This window comes from Notolabrus celidotus, chromosome 8 (assembly GCF_009762535.1).
Source record: "Notolabrus celidotus isolate fNotCel1 chromosome 8, fNotCel1.pri, whole genome shotgun sequence".
In the NCBI taxonomy this organism is placed as follows: domain Eukaryota; kingdom Metazoa; phylum Chordata; class Actinopteri; order Labriformes; family Labridae; genus Notolabrus; species Notolabrus celidotus.
In genome coordinates, this window is record NC_048279.1 from 22,182,547 (window position 1) to 22,196,614 (window position 14,068).

Here is a 14,068-nt window from a genome sequence, read left to right on the forward strand (position 1 = left end):
TTATTATTATTATTATTATTATTATTATAACATCACATCTAGTAGAAATGGATGGATTTCCTTTGTACTTTTCAGTAGTTAGACGTATGCAGTTGTATGTAGAGTACCTTGTGTAGGGTAGTTCCAGTAATTATTTATAACATCAGATCCAGAGGATCTATTATTTACTTGCTTTCTTTTGCAAGGATTCACAATGAGTGATAAGTTTGAGAGTTAAAGGAAAGGGTGATCTGGTTTTTCTTTAGAAAACGCAGAGAAAACAGAAAAGAGATTAGAGATACTGCTTTGAATAAAGGAGTCTGAAAGAATACATACTAGCATACTAGTTTAGTTTTTTTTATTAAGATTTCAAAATATTATTTAATATAATTTTTTTTCTCCATACGTCACTGGCCTGATTTGCACAATCTATCCAGGACTTCAGCCCGCGGTCGAAACGCAAACAACTCTTGGGACACAGGAACCTTTTAGTTCTGGGGAAAGTAGTTCTGGGGGCTAAAAGACCCCGGAACTCTTGGACGAAATGCACCTATAGTATGGAGAAGTGTTACATGAAAAATAAATACTTAACCGTGTGTTTGAATTGATGTAGTTTGTTACTGTGCAAGACTGGTTTAACCCTAATCCCAATCCTGACAATTGTCCTTACCTTAATTTTAGCTCTACCTCTATAACCTCTGACCCTCAGCAGGGTATGATATAAAAAATCATGATTCAGGGGTCATTATAAATAATTCATAAAAATTCATAATATACAAAATTTTGCAGGTCTTAATAATTCAATGAATGTAGAGAAGTTAAAAAGAAGAGTGTAACTTAAGTCCAATTTAAACACAAAATATTTGACTCTTAACCTCACATTGTCTTACCCTGTTTCATCATTTGAACAATGATCCAGTCAAACAAACTTAGCATGAGCCTACAGGGTTAAAGCAGCATGAGCAGCAATGTAATATATGGAAATACAATGTTGCATAAACGTTTAGGTCTTTCCTTTTTCAGTCAGTAACATAATTCTGGGATTTCTTGGCTCAGAAAACTGTGTCCTCATTGTTTAGCCAGGACGACTGCCCTTTTGAGGGTGCTGGGTGAGTAAACTTTCTTTCTTTAGTTTTACTTTAAAAGAAGAGCACAAAGTGAACTTTGAAGGAAACATACCAGAGTAATTACAAGTAGAAGAACTGAAGCCAAAACATGATGAGTGTAGTCCAGAGATATTCAGTCATTACTCAGAAACCCTGACTCATTACAGACCTGTTTGTTTGTCGACCTGCAGTGATGTAACAACTTGGATCTGAAACCTGAGCTGTTCTTGTTTCAGTGATCCTCATATTCAGAGTAATCTGCGTTTCACTGATGAGGACCTCAGGGTTGCTTTCCTCATTGTTGCTTTATGTTACTCCATCTTTTTTATTACACAATCCTGAAATTGATCATTAGCTGACTCATGTGACCCAGTGTTTTTCTTTTCATCCTTGTCTCTGGGCTTTTGTGATTAAGTTCAGGTGTCTCTGATTCCTCCTTTTTCATGCTCCAACACCCTCTCTGATCGCTCTCCCAGACATCATTAAAGTGAATAAATTTCCTGATCTCCGGATCCAGTTGTGGAATTATTTCCCGTGTTCACATTGTGTGTGATTATTGCTCAGTGACACCAGATGCTGACCCAGGTCTAGGTGCTGTTTCTTTATGTCTGAGGAGAACGTAGACACTTTTTTTGTGTTCAAATTCCTCAGCTTCAACATGCAAGACGCAGTTTCCTCTCTTCAAACACATCTTGTGAAACATGGACACTATTTCTGCCATTTTATAACATTTTCCAACAAAAGACCTTATCTTCATGAAAGTTTCGGTGTCTGAGTACGAATCTCCTCCCCCCCTGCAAGTCTTAGGAGCTGTTTCTCCAGCATCTGTAAAGACTGCTGGTGTTTCCAGATTTATAGGTGCCCTTTATTGGACTTGTTGCTGTGTGTATGTTGTTCATTAAGACGTCAAGATGCTTTACAGTTCATTGCTCTTTTACACTGCCTGCTGGAGCTGGAGCTGTGATTCCAGTTAGTGAGGGATCAGATGGAGGTCACTGCTGGTCTGTGGGGGTTTCAGAGCTCCACAAGTCCATCGTTCCTCCCCGGACTACATTACAGCTTTTATCCTCACTAATGGGATCTCTTGGTGGGGAATCCCAAGGGTGATGAGGATTAAGATACCTGGCCTCGCTCCCACGCGCCGTTTACCATTAAGGGAGCAGAAAATATGTTGCACATGCTGAGACTGCTGCAGGAACCGTTACATCGTTACATCTCCTGATACTCAACAACACTGAAGGGACCAGTATTTTAAGGTTGATTTATTTGAGTTCACACACACACACACACACCACACACACACACACACACACACACACACACACGTAGATTGTCATGAGTCCGTCTCACCCTCTCTGTGCACAGTTGCAGGTTTTCGGCCTCTCCACGCCTTGACCCGTTTGAATCTTACACCGCCTGCAGCTCAATGAGAGAGTATCAGATGACAGAGAGCTGGGAGCCACTCAGGTCCGGAGAGACGACGCTGAATGTTAACTTTCTACCCTGCTTGAATTAGAAAGACATTGTTGGATATGTTTTGGAGTTTCCCAGTGTTACAGCCAAAGAAAAAGAAAGGACAGAGGGAGAGAAAAGCTGAACTTGGAGGATTAGTAAAGAGAGGAGGGTGGAAATAGTCCCATGTCTCTTTGTGAAGGCCTTACAAAGAGAGGGGAGGGGCCAGACAGAGCAAACAAGTCTTTTTTATCATTTCAATATTAATATCACTGAATGGAAAGCAGTTTTTAGTCTCTGTCCTCTCTCGTGTATTTTTAACCTTCAGCGTGCTCGGTCACTGCAACGCTACATCAAGTGTCTGAGTGAGTCATGACTTAACGCTCCATCTGTCTGTCACATGGCGTCTGGGCGACTCTTTAAAAGAAACAACATGGCTCAGTAACCACACGACATCAGCTCCACCGCCACCACCACCTCCTCTTCGTCTGCTCTCACGCGCCTACAACTTATTTGTGTTTGTTTGCATGTTCCTCATCGAGCTTTTTGTCGTCTTGTGACAGGAGGGAATGTTTCTCTGCATCCTTTCTACAATGACGCCAACATAAACAGCCAGATGGGATCAATCATACTCTGACATGTAGTTAGATTTGATCTCTGTTTCTCCTTTGCTTACAGTCGCGCTCTTTCTTGAAGTCGTTCTGGAGACTCACGCCACTCTGCAGCAGTAGCAGGCCTAGTGCTGAGAGCAGCAACAAGGAAAGGTCAGGTGGAGTCCATTGTTATAGAGCTGTCAGGTCTGTGATTTACAGGCAGCAGGTTCACCATGTTTGTGGTGCCTTAACTCACTCACTGTTTCCATATTTTTGTTTTATAGACAGGAAAACAGAGATATGATTTAGATGGAAAGAGTTCGCTGATTTCGTCCTGAACAGTCTGTACTCTGCTTCTGGTGCAAATGTGATCTGAGGACACTGCAGGTCACAAGTAAAACCGTAACAAGCTGTATCCTTTAAAACTTTATCTCTGTTGAACAATCACTTTTTTTATTATAACTTCTCAGCTAAATCCATTTGTTCATGAATGTTCCCAGTGAGCATCAACCCAGATTTTAACATTTCATTTAGGTTTAAACGGGGTAAAGATAATTCTGCAGATCCAATAACACTTTCCAACCACCTTTCAACCAGCTCAAACACTGATACCTGCTCACCATGTCAAAAAACACAATTTCTTTTTTTAAACAAAATGTTTATTGAGTTTTTTAGTCATTTCCAAAGACACACAATTACAATTTAAGAAATTCTAAGGAAATAAATAAATAAAATATATACACACACACATGCACATATATACACATCTATAAAATACAGGGAAAAATATATAAGAATGCAAGGGAAAAAACAAACAAACAAACAAACAAAAAAAAAAACTTTAATTACAAAATGTTACTACATTATTAATGTCTGTATTAACTAAAGATAACCAAAGGGAGTACATTGCTATAGATGATTTGTTACTCACAAATATTCTGTCACAAAACACAATTTCACTTTATAATTTTGATACCAATTCTAATTCTAATCTTTTATCTTTGTTTATTCTAATGTTTTGGATGGTGACTAAAACAATGATTGTAGCAACATTTCTCCCAAGTGGTGGGTTATATATGGTTGTACACAAGAATGATAAAAGGAATAAAATAATAATAGGATGCTCTATAGGCTGTGTGATGTCAACAAGACGGCTCATGGCATTATAAAGAAAGAATTCTTAAGCAAAGACTTTATTTTTTATAGGCCTACAGTTCTAACATGTTAGATCCCTATTGACGTAAAATGTGAATAATTTATTCCCCTTATTGACTATTAATGTAACCACAGCCTGTTTCTGAGCAACCAACAGGCAGAAACAAGAAACATTATTGTTACAGAAGAATACTGAAAGATATTTTAGACTAAAAAAATGTTGTTGTTTTTGCAGGTAGAATGACTTAAAATGATAAAGTTATTGAAGTAATCCACTTATTTATATACTTGTTTCAGATTAATAACAACGTAGAGTGATAAAGTTGTTATTCTACGTCCTCCTAACTAGATAAATAAGTAAAAAAGACCTTGAGCGAGGTCCTGGTAACTCAAACTGTTCCAGTGAAGTCTTGGTTACACACGGGAGCTGTAACAGGCAGCTGTCAACTGTAAAACAGTGCTGGGAAGAAGAACACACATCTTGTTCAGGTTTTTATGAGGTGATTTCCTGCAAAATGCCATAATGATTATGCAACTTTATTTGCGCTAAGTAAAAAATAAAAAACTATCCAGGGAACTAATGACAGCCAGGCTCAGGTTTCACCCTCTGAGGTTTCCGAGTGTCCTCAGGGTGTTTGTTGTGGGTGACTAGAGGGCACCGGGGACTTGGCGGCTGAGTGGAGCTCCTTTAGTTCTCTGGTGGAGTTCGTGAACTGGCGCTCTTTAAGCTGACAGTCATTCAACACGCTGCCAAGTCACTGGCTCATAATTCATCAGCACCTTCTGGCGACGTGGCCTCTGCATTAGAGGAGAGAGTGGCTGGGACACACACTGTGAGCAGAGCAGAAGCAGGCAGACAGATATACAGTGGCCTTTATGTGATGTCAAACATAAAGGAGAAACTACATCACATAAAAGGAACCCTACAAAGTTCTTCCAACATTCAGCTTCATCTTTTTATAAAGTCTATGATGTGAATATTCTGTTTCTATCAGCATGTAGATCACACATAACAAAGCCCTCTCACTGCTGCAGCTATGTGTCTCAAGGCTCCATACTGGTCAAATACTTTTTGAGTACTTGCTCTTTTGTGCCACATTATAAAGCTTCATAATGTCAGTTTCTATGTAATGTAGTTTGATATCTTTTTACTGTATTATTCAAGATCTTCCCTGAAAAAGGTATTGTCTGAATTGCAGCATATGTTGCTTCAAAAGTGTATATATGGTTCAACATTAAAGGAGCCTTCCCAGATGTGTAAGCTAGCCATGCCAGGAGCACTCATGCATCCCCATACTATCACAGATGCTGACCTTTGAACTCTAAGCTGTAATCTGCATTTCGTCACCCTATTAAAATAATGGCCTAAGTCATTTTTTAAGTTTTTGGGGAAAACACAAAAAAACTTACCAAATGCAGAGCATATGATATTTATAAATCATTTCAATCAAAAAGGCCTTTACAGTGGATGACTGTTGACATACATAGAATGTTGTGTGTCAATTATTTATTTAACATTAAAGAATAAAGTGACTTAGGGCAATTTTCAAACATTCTAGCGTGCCTTAGGCAACTTTAAACCTGACTATTAACTGTCCTTTAATTCCATAAAGCAAACTCAAAACGTAAATAACTCTAACCTAAATTGAACAATTGTGAGGTCGATAGTAAACCTTATCACTCACCGGTAGAAACTGATTCAAGAATCATGTTTAGAGCTTCGTCTGCACTATAGAGTATGTTGCTTCTTGAAGCAGCTGCCATCATGAAAGCTTGTTAAATTGCCCAAGTCAGACATTTTATCCTAAATGTCAAAAATGTTGACTTAGGACAAGAATAAAATGGCTTAAGTCGACCTCTTGACATAGGCCATTGTCCTATAGGGCATAAAGAGCATAACCCTTTCAACTAAGGATTAAGGCGATTTTACCAGAGGTGGCCACAGTCACCAAGAGATGATTTAGGCCAAAAACTAATTTTCGTCAAAAAATGACTAAGGCCATTATTTTAATAGGGTGACGATTTGTGGATGCGATGCAGTGACAAACTGTGTTCACGGACATTGGGATTTTTGAAGGGATTTTGAGGCCATGCAATGATTTCCACTGCGGAGTCATGTCTGTTTTCAAAGCAGTGCCACCTGAGAGCCCAAATAACAAGACCGTACAGTATCAGTTATCGGCCTTGTTCCGTTTTGTGTAGAGATTTCTCCAGATTTGTATCATTGTTCATCATTTTAACCATTATTTTAAAATTGATGAACTATTCGCTTACAGCCTCTCACAAAGTGGTGAACCTCCTTCCATCTTTACCCCTGAGAAACCCAGCCTCTCTGGAATGTCTTTTTTAATACCCAGTCACATTACTAACCTGCTGCAAATGAATGTAATTAGTATAGATTTTAGTAGAGATTTTCTTACATATGTTTCTTTTTATCATTGCACAACTTTTTCAGTGTCGTGTTGTCCCTGTCGCAACTTTTTTGAAACGTGTTGCTGGCATCAAATTTAAAATGAGCACATTTTTTAATAAAACAAGCAACTTTTTTAGTTTCCACATTTGACTAACATTAACATCTAACATAGCGTCACAACTTATTGGGGTTTGTACTTGAGGAAGATAAACTCAAAGAACAAAACAATAAAGGGCTCTTCAATCAGAACTTTACCTTTACCGCGCCTCTTGTCTTAAAAAAAGACCAGAAGGTACCTTTCATCCACCGTTGTCACTGCAGTTGATGCATGTTTAGTGCACACAATTGATCATGCATAGTGAACAGATAGACTTTAAGTGCATCATTATATAACTTAATAAAAAGCTGAACCTTGGGTAAGTGAATATCTCAGTATACTTCGGTCCAAGTATCAGTGGGAGCAGGTCTTGGCTGAGTTATGGTGTGGCTAATCTGCATGTGGATGGGAGTTGAATGTGAGGACACACAGCTGCAGCCCGGCCTTGTCTGTACTGAGATCAGATTTTAGTCATCTCAGCCACCTCACATGCCCCTCACCCCCCTCCCTCTTTTCCTCTGTGTGATAACAGACTGTTATCTCAGCCCTGCTGCCTGCACTGAGCCACCAGACACTTCTGTTGCCATCAAGGCTCAGGGAAAAAAAGGAACAATTGGTCTCAGATGATTTGGATGCAAGAATTGATTTTAACAGGTAGTAATTTTTATTATGGTTGCATAATCATTATGTCACCGAGAAGCCATTGAGTGAAATGGGAGAGGACAATGAAAGCTCACATGTATCCAGTATTTGGTGAGTCAAGAAAAATAGGACGAGTGGAGAACGCAAAGACCTTCATGAATTGTTTTTACTGGTTGTGCTGGTACAGAGCATCCCTTTCTGAGTATCCTCCAACTGGATCCCTGGTGTCAGACACAGTTGATGTCTTCTCCAAGTTTTTGTTGGCTTTTCATGTTGTGTTTTGGATTCTGCAGCTTATTATAAACAGACATGTGCTTGCAAAGCTTTTGTGATTATCCAAGATTCTCAGGCACTCGTGCTCTCAGTTTTTTGTTCCTCTGGCTGTAGATAACCTTAAGATAGAAGTTCACAATTAAACACTTGTCACTGGAATGTTTTGTCATGGCTCTGATGCCTTTTTTGAGCTGTAAATCTCTGTGCCATCTCCTGTCTGTTAGATTATAGACCCCAATCAGCGGAGGATTAAAAACAATAAGCTCCAGCTGAGCATAGAGCAGAGATGTGCCGTGCTGGAATCCAATTATGAGCGTCGTTGCTTCATCAATCTGTCCACAGCTGAAAAGGGAACCAGTCAGGGGGACAAAACTCTGAACCCAAGCTTGTGGTTGATCAGCATAGAGAGTATTATAGTCAGGAAAATGAGCTCCATGGCTTTCAGGGGTCTTTTTCGGACTCTGGGAGCAGGGGCTTGCTTTGTTTCTGTGTGATATGCGGTGTTTACAGGATTAACTCTGAGTGTGTGGTTGCCCTGAGCACTTTGGACAGTTCTGAAGCCCAGTCTGAGGTTTCTCTGTTTAAAGCTCACAGGGACAACAAATGGACGACCTTGTTATTCCCCGGCGAACAGGAAAAGGCTCCAGTAAAAAGCCCTTGGCCAACCTCAGTGGATTCCTGATAAAGGAAAGAATGCAGCGAGAGAGAGAAGCCACGTTCTCTTCCTTATTTGATTTTTTCATAACGATGCAAACCTCACAGCACAGCATTTGGCTCACTCAGCTTCTTATTCACATGCACAGCTCTGGCAGAGTTGGAGTCGTTAAATAAAAGCCCTGAAGTAGGTTTCTGCAGGGAGAGGTGAGCCGCAGAAAAAAATGCTTTAATTTCACTAAGGGAATGCAGTAATAGCTCCACATGCACTGGAAATCTAGCCTTTGTTTGAAAGATAGATTTGTTTGTTGGTCGAGCTGAAAAAGACGGCCTTGTTTGTCTTAATTCAGGGACACGTTGTTAAGTATGTTCTTGGACAAAGCAACACCAGGAGTCTGATAGTGATTATGAACATTGCTGTTGTATATTGTTGGTGAGCAGTGTTAACAAATTAATTCTGCATGTAACTGTGAGGATTAGCATCTGGTGCTAACAGCATACTGACGAGGTCTGGCTGCCTCTCAGCTCTCTTTGGCAGTGCTGTATTTGGTTCATGTGCTGCTGCTGCTTCAGAATTAAAACATCTAGGGCCACAAATTATTTTAAAACTCTCAAATAAACACCTCAACTGAACCACAGCCATAAACAACCATTTAGCCCTGTTTACTTACAAGCATGACACACACACACACACACACACACACACACACACACACACACACACACACACACACACACACACACACACACACACACACACACACAGTGGACGTTATCAAGACTTCTTTGTTACCTGGCGACTGCCTTGTTACCGTGGGCGGGTCCTTCTCTGGAACAGAGAACCGTGGTGATAACATTCCAGAACATTCCAGAGCGTATCATTAGGAACTCAGGTGTCCCCTCGGATCTAAGAGTTGTTCTGTACAAGAAGCAGGACAGTGAAAACAGAGTCGCATTTTTAACTGGAATATTTTTTGTGAACGTAAGTGAAACTTGTTTGGGCTTGAAAGATTGAAAGCCTGTCCCAAATACGCTTAATATCAAGTTATAACCAATCAATCCACTGTTTTCTAGCTGCCTTCCAGCAGTCAGAAGATGGACACTGTCAGCATATTGCCTCTTGAGATATCACAACAGCTAACAAGCTAAAGAGCCAGATATCATCTGAATGTAAATAATGCTTTCGATAATAGGAGAGTAAGCGGCAACCTCCGGTCTAAAAATATGAGTCCAATGCGGAAGTGCTAAAAACTGCAGTTCATCCAGAATCCACTTGAGGCTGACTCCGGAAGTACTGGTAACCACATACACACCAATTCGAAAAGACGATCTTTGCAGCAGAAATAAACATGTTTACAGTCTGGTAAAAAAAAACTGTGTAGTCTGGGTAGCTCATTTCTCGATCGGCACACACTGTAGGGGGGGGGGTGTGAATTTTTTCTAATGCGACAATTTTGAAGATATTGAGTTACGAGTCTTTCAATGAGAGGCACAGCTGACTTAACTGACAGGCGGGAACACTGTAGCTGTTGGCGAGGAGGCTCAAAGCCCGCCTCTTTACGTCACGATCACTCGACAGCAGCAATATGGCTGCCGCCGCCGATTGGCCTCAAAACAACTCTTCAGAAACAGATTGGTGACGTCACTGATACTACGTCCATATTTTATGCAGTCTATGTGTGATCTCTTCTTTACGGACCCCTGCCATGGATGTTGACAAAGAAGAAATCAGAGGTCCCGTCTGAACTTTATTCTGATTGGTCGTTGATTAAGAAGCGACACTGACATTGCTGCTGTCCAGTGATTGTGACGTAAAGAGGCGGGCTTTGAGCCTCTTAGCCAACAGCTACAGTGTTCCCGCCTGTCAATCAAGTCAGCTGTGCCTCTCATTGGAAAACTCGTAATCTAAATATCTTTGAAATTACCGCATTATGAAAAAATTCACCCCCCCTACAGTGTGTGCCGATCAAGAAATAAGCTATCCAGACTACACTCGTCTTCTGTACCAGGCTGTAAACATGTTTATTTCTGCTGTAAAGATCGGCTTTTTTGAATTGGTGTGTATGTGGTTTCCGGTACTTCCGGGAGCCAGCCTCAAGTGGATCCCTGATGAACTGCAGTTTTTAGCACTTCCGCATTGGACTCATATTTTTAGACCGGAGGCCGCTTGGTTTGAATACAAAATAGGTGCTGCCAAAGCAAAAAACAAAAAGGTTAATGGACACAGCCCCTAAAAGTTGAACTTAACGTACCAGGTGGACGTCTATTCAACTCTCATAGCCCTCTAATGGATACTAATGTTCAGGTTCTTGGTTCAGGAAACATAATAAAAGATTACAAATGTGACTCAGACACAAGTTGTGTCCAGTGGAATGCTGTACCAAAGAAATGTGCTACTAAAGATGGCTGAAGATTATGGGAGGAATTTTTGGAGTTCTCTGAGAGGGAGAACAGTTCAAACCAAACAGACTTAATGTTTCAAACAGGGATATGCAGGAGGGAGGTAAGTGTCTTTCCAGTGACAAACCTACTATTGAGTCAGCCATCTCTGTGCAAGAGGGAGAGCCTCACACAGGAGAGTGTCAGTGGGAATGTTCGCTCTGAGGCTGTAAATATTTGGGTCTATTTACCATGTCCTTTACAGCAGATTTGTTCTCCGCTCAAATGGCCTGAATTCTTTTTGTCTCTATCTCCTCCACGGAAACAGCGTTGATTTATCTTTGTCACATGGTGGAATGCTGTTGCCCACGTTGTGTCTCTCCATCACAGTTTCTTTTGATGATGTCTTGATATTAAAACCATATTGGACTGATGGGGGCTTTGCTTGGAATTGGCTCTATCATTCCATTTGAGGCTCACACATTTGCAGTTTCCACAATATGTTACAGCTTCATGGCCGCCTGTGCCTCCAGACCCTTCCAATTCATTTGTCACTGTGGAAAACTCATCTGTTTTATCTCCGGTATCAGTGATCTACTTGTACCTCACAAGATTTCCAGTATTCCCTGAGTTATTTCTCCCCTCTGGTACCAGTTAAAACCTACAGTAAATATTCAACCCACAAGTGGGTCGGCCTGTCGTTCCTGAGTTCCCATCAAATATTTGGCACTGATCTTCTCATCGTGCTGGGAGGTTTAGTGGAAAGTGTTTTTCATGAGGATTTGAAGACAAGAAATTTGTTTTCCTTTTAAATTTCCCAATTGGGCAGCCCTATTTTCAGGGTCAAGATTTGTTCAGGGTCAATGTAGGAATAATATTTTCAATAAAAAGAATTAAACTCCAAACAACATTACAGTCACAGACCTCAGGGTTGGGCTTTCATTTGTTTTAGCTCAAATAATATGCCAGTTTAGATAATTTGGCTCTTTTTTTCACAATAACATCTCGGCCCTGAGAAATAATATTTACAGATGTGATTGTTATCTTGTTATTGTAGGATATCTGTGGAGGCCTCTACCAAAATTGCATCGTGACTGATTTAACAACAATTTGTGAGGTGACTTCAAAGAGAAGAGATCATTTATTTGACCTTTGGGATCCCAAATTCTGTTCTAAGCATTTTATCACTTGATTTAACAAACAGATGCTTGATCCTTTCCATACATCCAGGCCAAATACATCTTTTACATCTGTTAAAGGAGGCCAGAGGTTGGAGCGACAGATCACCATTTGGGATGACTTCCAGCAGCAGAATCTTCTCTCCACACTTCAGTCTGCCTGGACTGGTTCAAGATTTGAAAAGACAAACTCTCCACCTCTTCTGATGGATGACATCGCAGTCACTTTGCATTCCATGGTTCTGTTTTTATTAACTATGTTTTTCTTCTTTTTTTTTCTTCTCTTACAGTTCATACTGCCAAACTGAAATGACATCATACTGAGGGGAAGTCTGGATGAATACGTACCCACAAGGCCCTGCAGGAGCACCAGGGACTGACGGCAGGAGGGGAATCTGCTCAACAGGAGGATAAGAGATTATCAGGGAGGAAAATATAATGTCTTAAAAGGTAATTCCTGGCACAGATTACGTTTTTTTGTCAAGTGCTGCAACAACACAGGCAGTGAAATGTGGAAAATATGCAATGTTTTGACCTGGTGATGAAGAGAGATAGAGGTCACACAGATGGGATGTGAGGGCTTTTTTTGATAGAAAAGGGACAGGGTTGAAGAAGCAATAAATATATCTGGACGGAAAAAAGGGGACATGAAACGCTGACGCACAGGCTGGAGAGCAGAAAGGGGACATTCTTTGAGTTCACAGGCCTCCTCTTTAAAGAAATGCTCTCTGAAAAGGCTCCAGCTCTCTGTGATGAGAGGGTCAGGAGCTACGGGATTGTTTTAAAAAGGCTCACTCTTCTGTTTTAAGGCTCAGATGGCTTGTTTGAATGTGTGGCCAATTTTCAGATTAAGAGTCCACTAAAACCTCTGTGATGCAATGAATAAATCCCCAGTTGCTTACAGAAACTGTCATGGGGTCTCACAGCTTGTCAGCTCACACACAAGTCATCTTCCAACCCACCATGTTGGTGTTAAAATGGCACACATGTTAGGTCATTGTCTTAAGATACTGACTTATTTAACTCTGTAAGCTCAAATGAGACCGCCTTAAATAACTTTCACAGGCTTTGACTTGTGCTCAATGCCACAGCACTACTACTATGGAAATTTAAGGTATGCCTGCTCACACATACCCAGCGTGAAGTCATTCATTAGGAATCCTCCACATTGCTCTCTTGCTGAACAAGCTCAGCCCTGACAGCTACCTATAATTATGATATACAGAATATTAAATAGTCCTAAAAAATTAAGTAATGTGAAGAAAGTTAAACACAGGAGACTCAGGCAGCTGGTAACCTGCTGGCTTTTATTTTCACTTTCCCTCATTCCTTCCCCCCCACTCATTCGCCGTACAGTGACAGACTAATAACGCTCTTCCCTGAACAGTGGCCAGATGTTAATAAATGTGACAGTTGTTCCTCCTCAAGGGGGGAAAAGGTGATTCTTCAAGGCACTTTTTGTTTTCTTAATGAATCGTCTTGGAAAGTTTGAGAGTGTGAGTATGTGACAGAGAAAGTGACTGCAAGTGGTGAGAATTTGGAGAATTGGAGGTCACTGACCTTCAGGACCTCAGTGTGAAAGTCACTCTGTTAAATATCTTAGATCTGAGGTGCTCTGGGTTGTTTTGTGAAGGATGACCAGGTTTGATTCATTTTTGTTCTCTAACAACACTTTTTTTTAAATTGATGAGCACACTTAAACCGTGGTGACAGCAGCAGTTGCTCTCTTCATGAGGCTTATTGATTTCAGATGTTTGGAGAAACTGGTAACTTTTGTCTCCTCTGAGATGAGACTATTGGGGCCTTCAAATTTTGTTTTGTCTGCTGTGTTCACAAGAAGAGACCAAGAAAATCCCCTCTTATGGTATTCATAACATCATACATCAAAGTTTTTTCCAGAACTACATTTTTTTTACACAGGCAGCTATCTATTTTTTAAATGCAAAATCATTGCAGTTCAGCATTTTCAGTGCTCAATGTCTTCCGCACAAAACACTGCTGTTTGTTGTTGCTGCTCAGTTGAAAATAGGTCAACGTCTGGAACACCACTGTGCTCGTCAATGTCAGTTCTTGATCACTTACCAATCAAAATCAAAACAAGATGGGACTTCTGGATTCAGATATCAACTTTGTCGACAAAGTTTCAA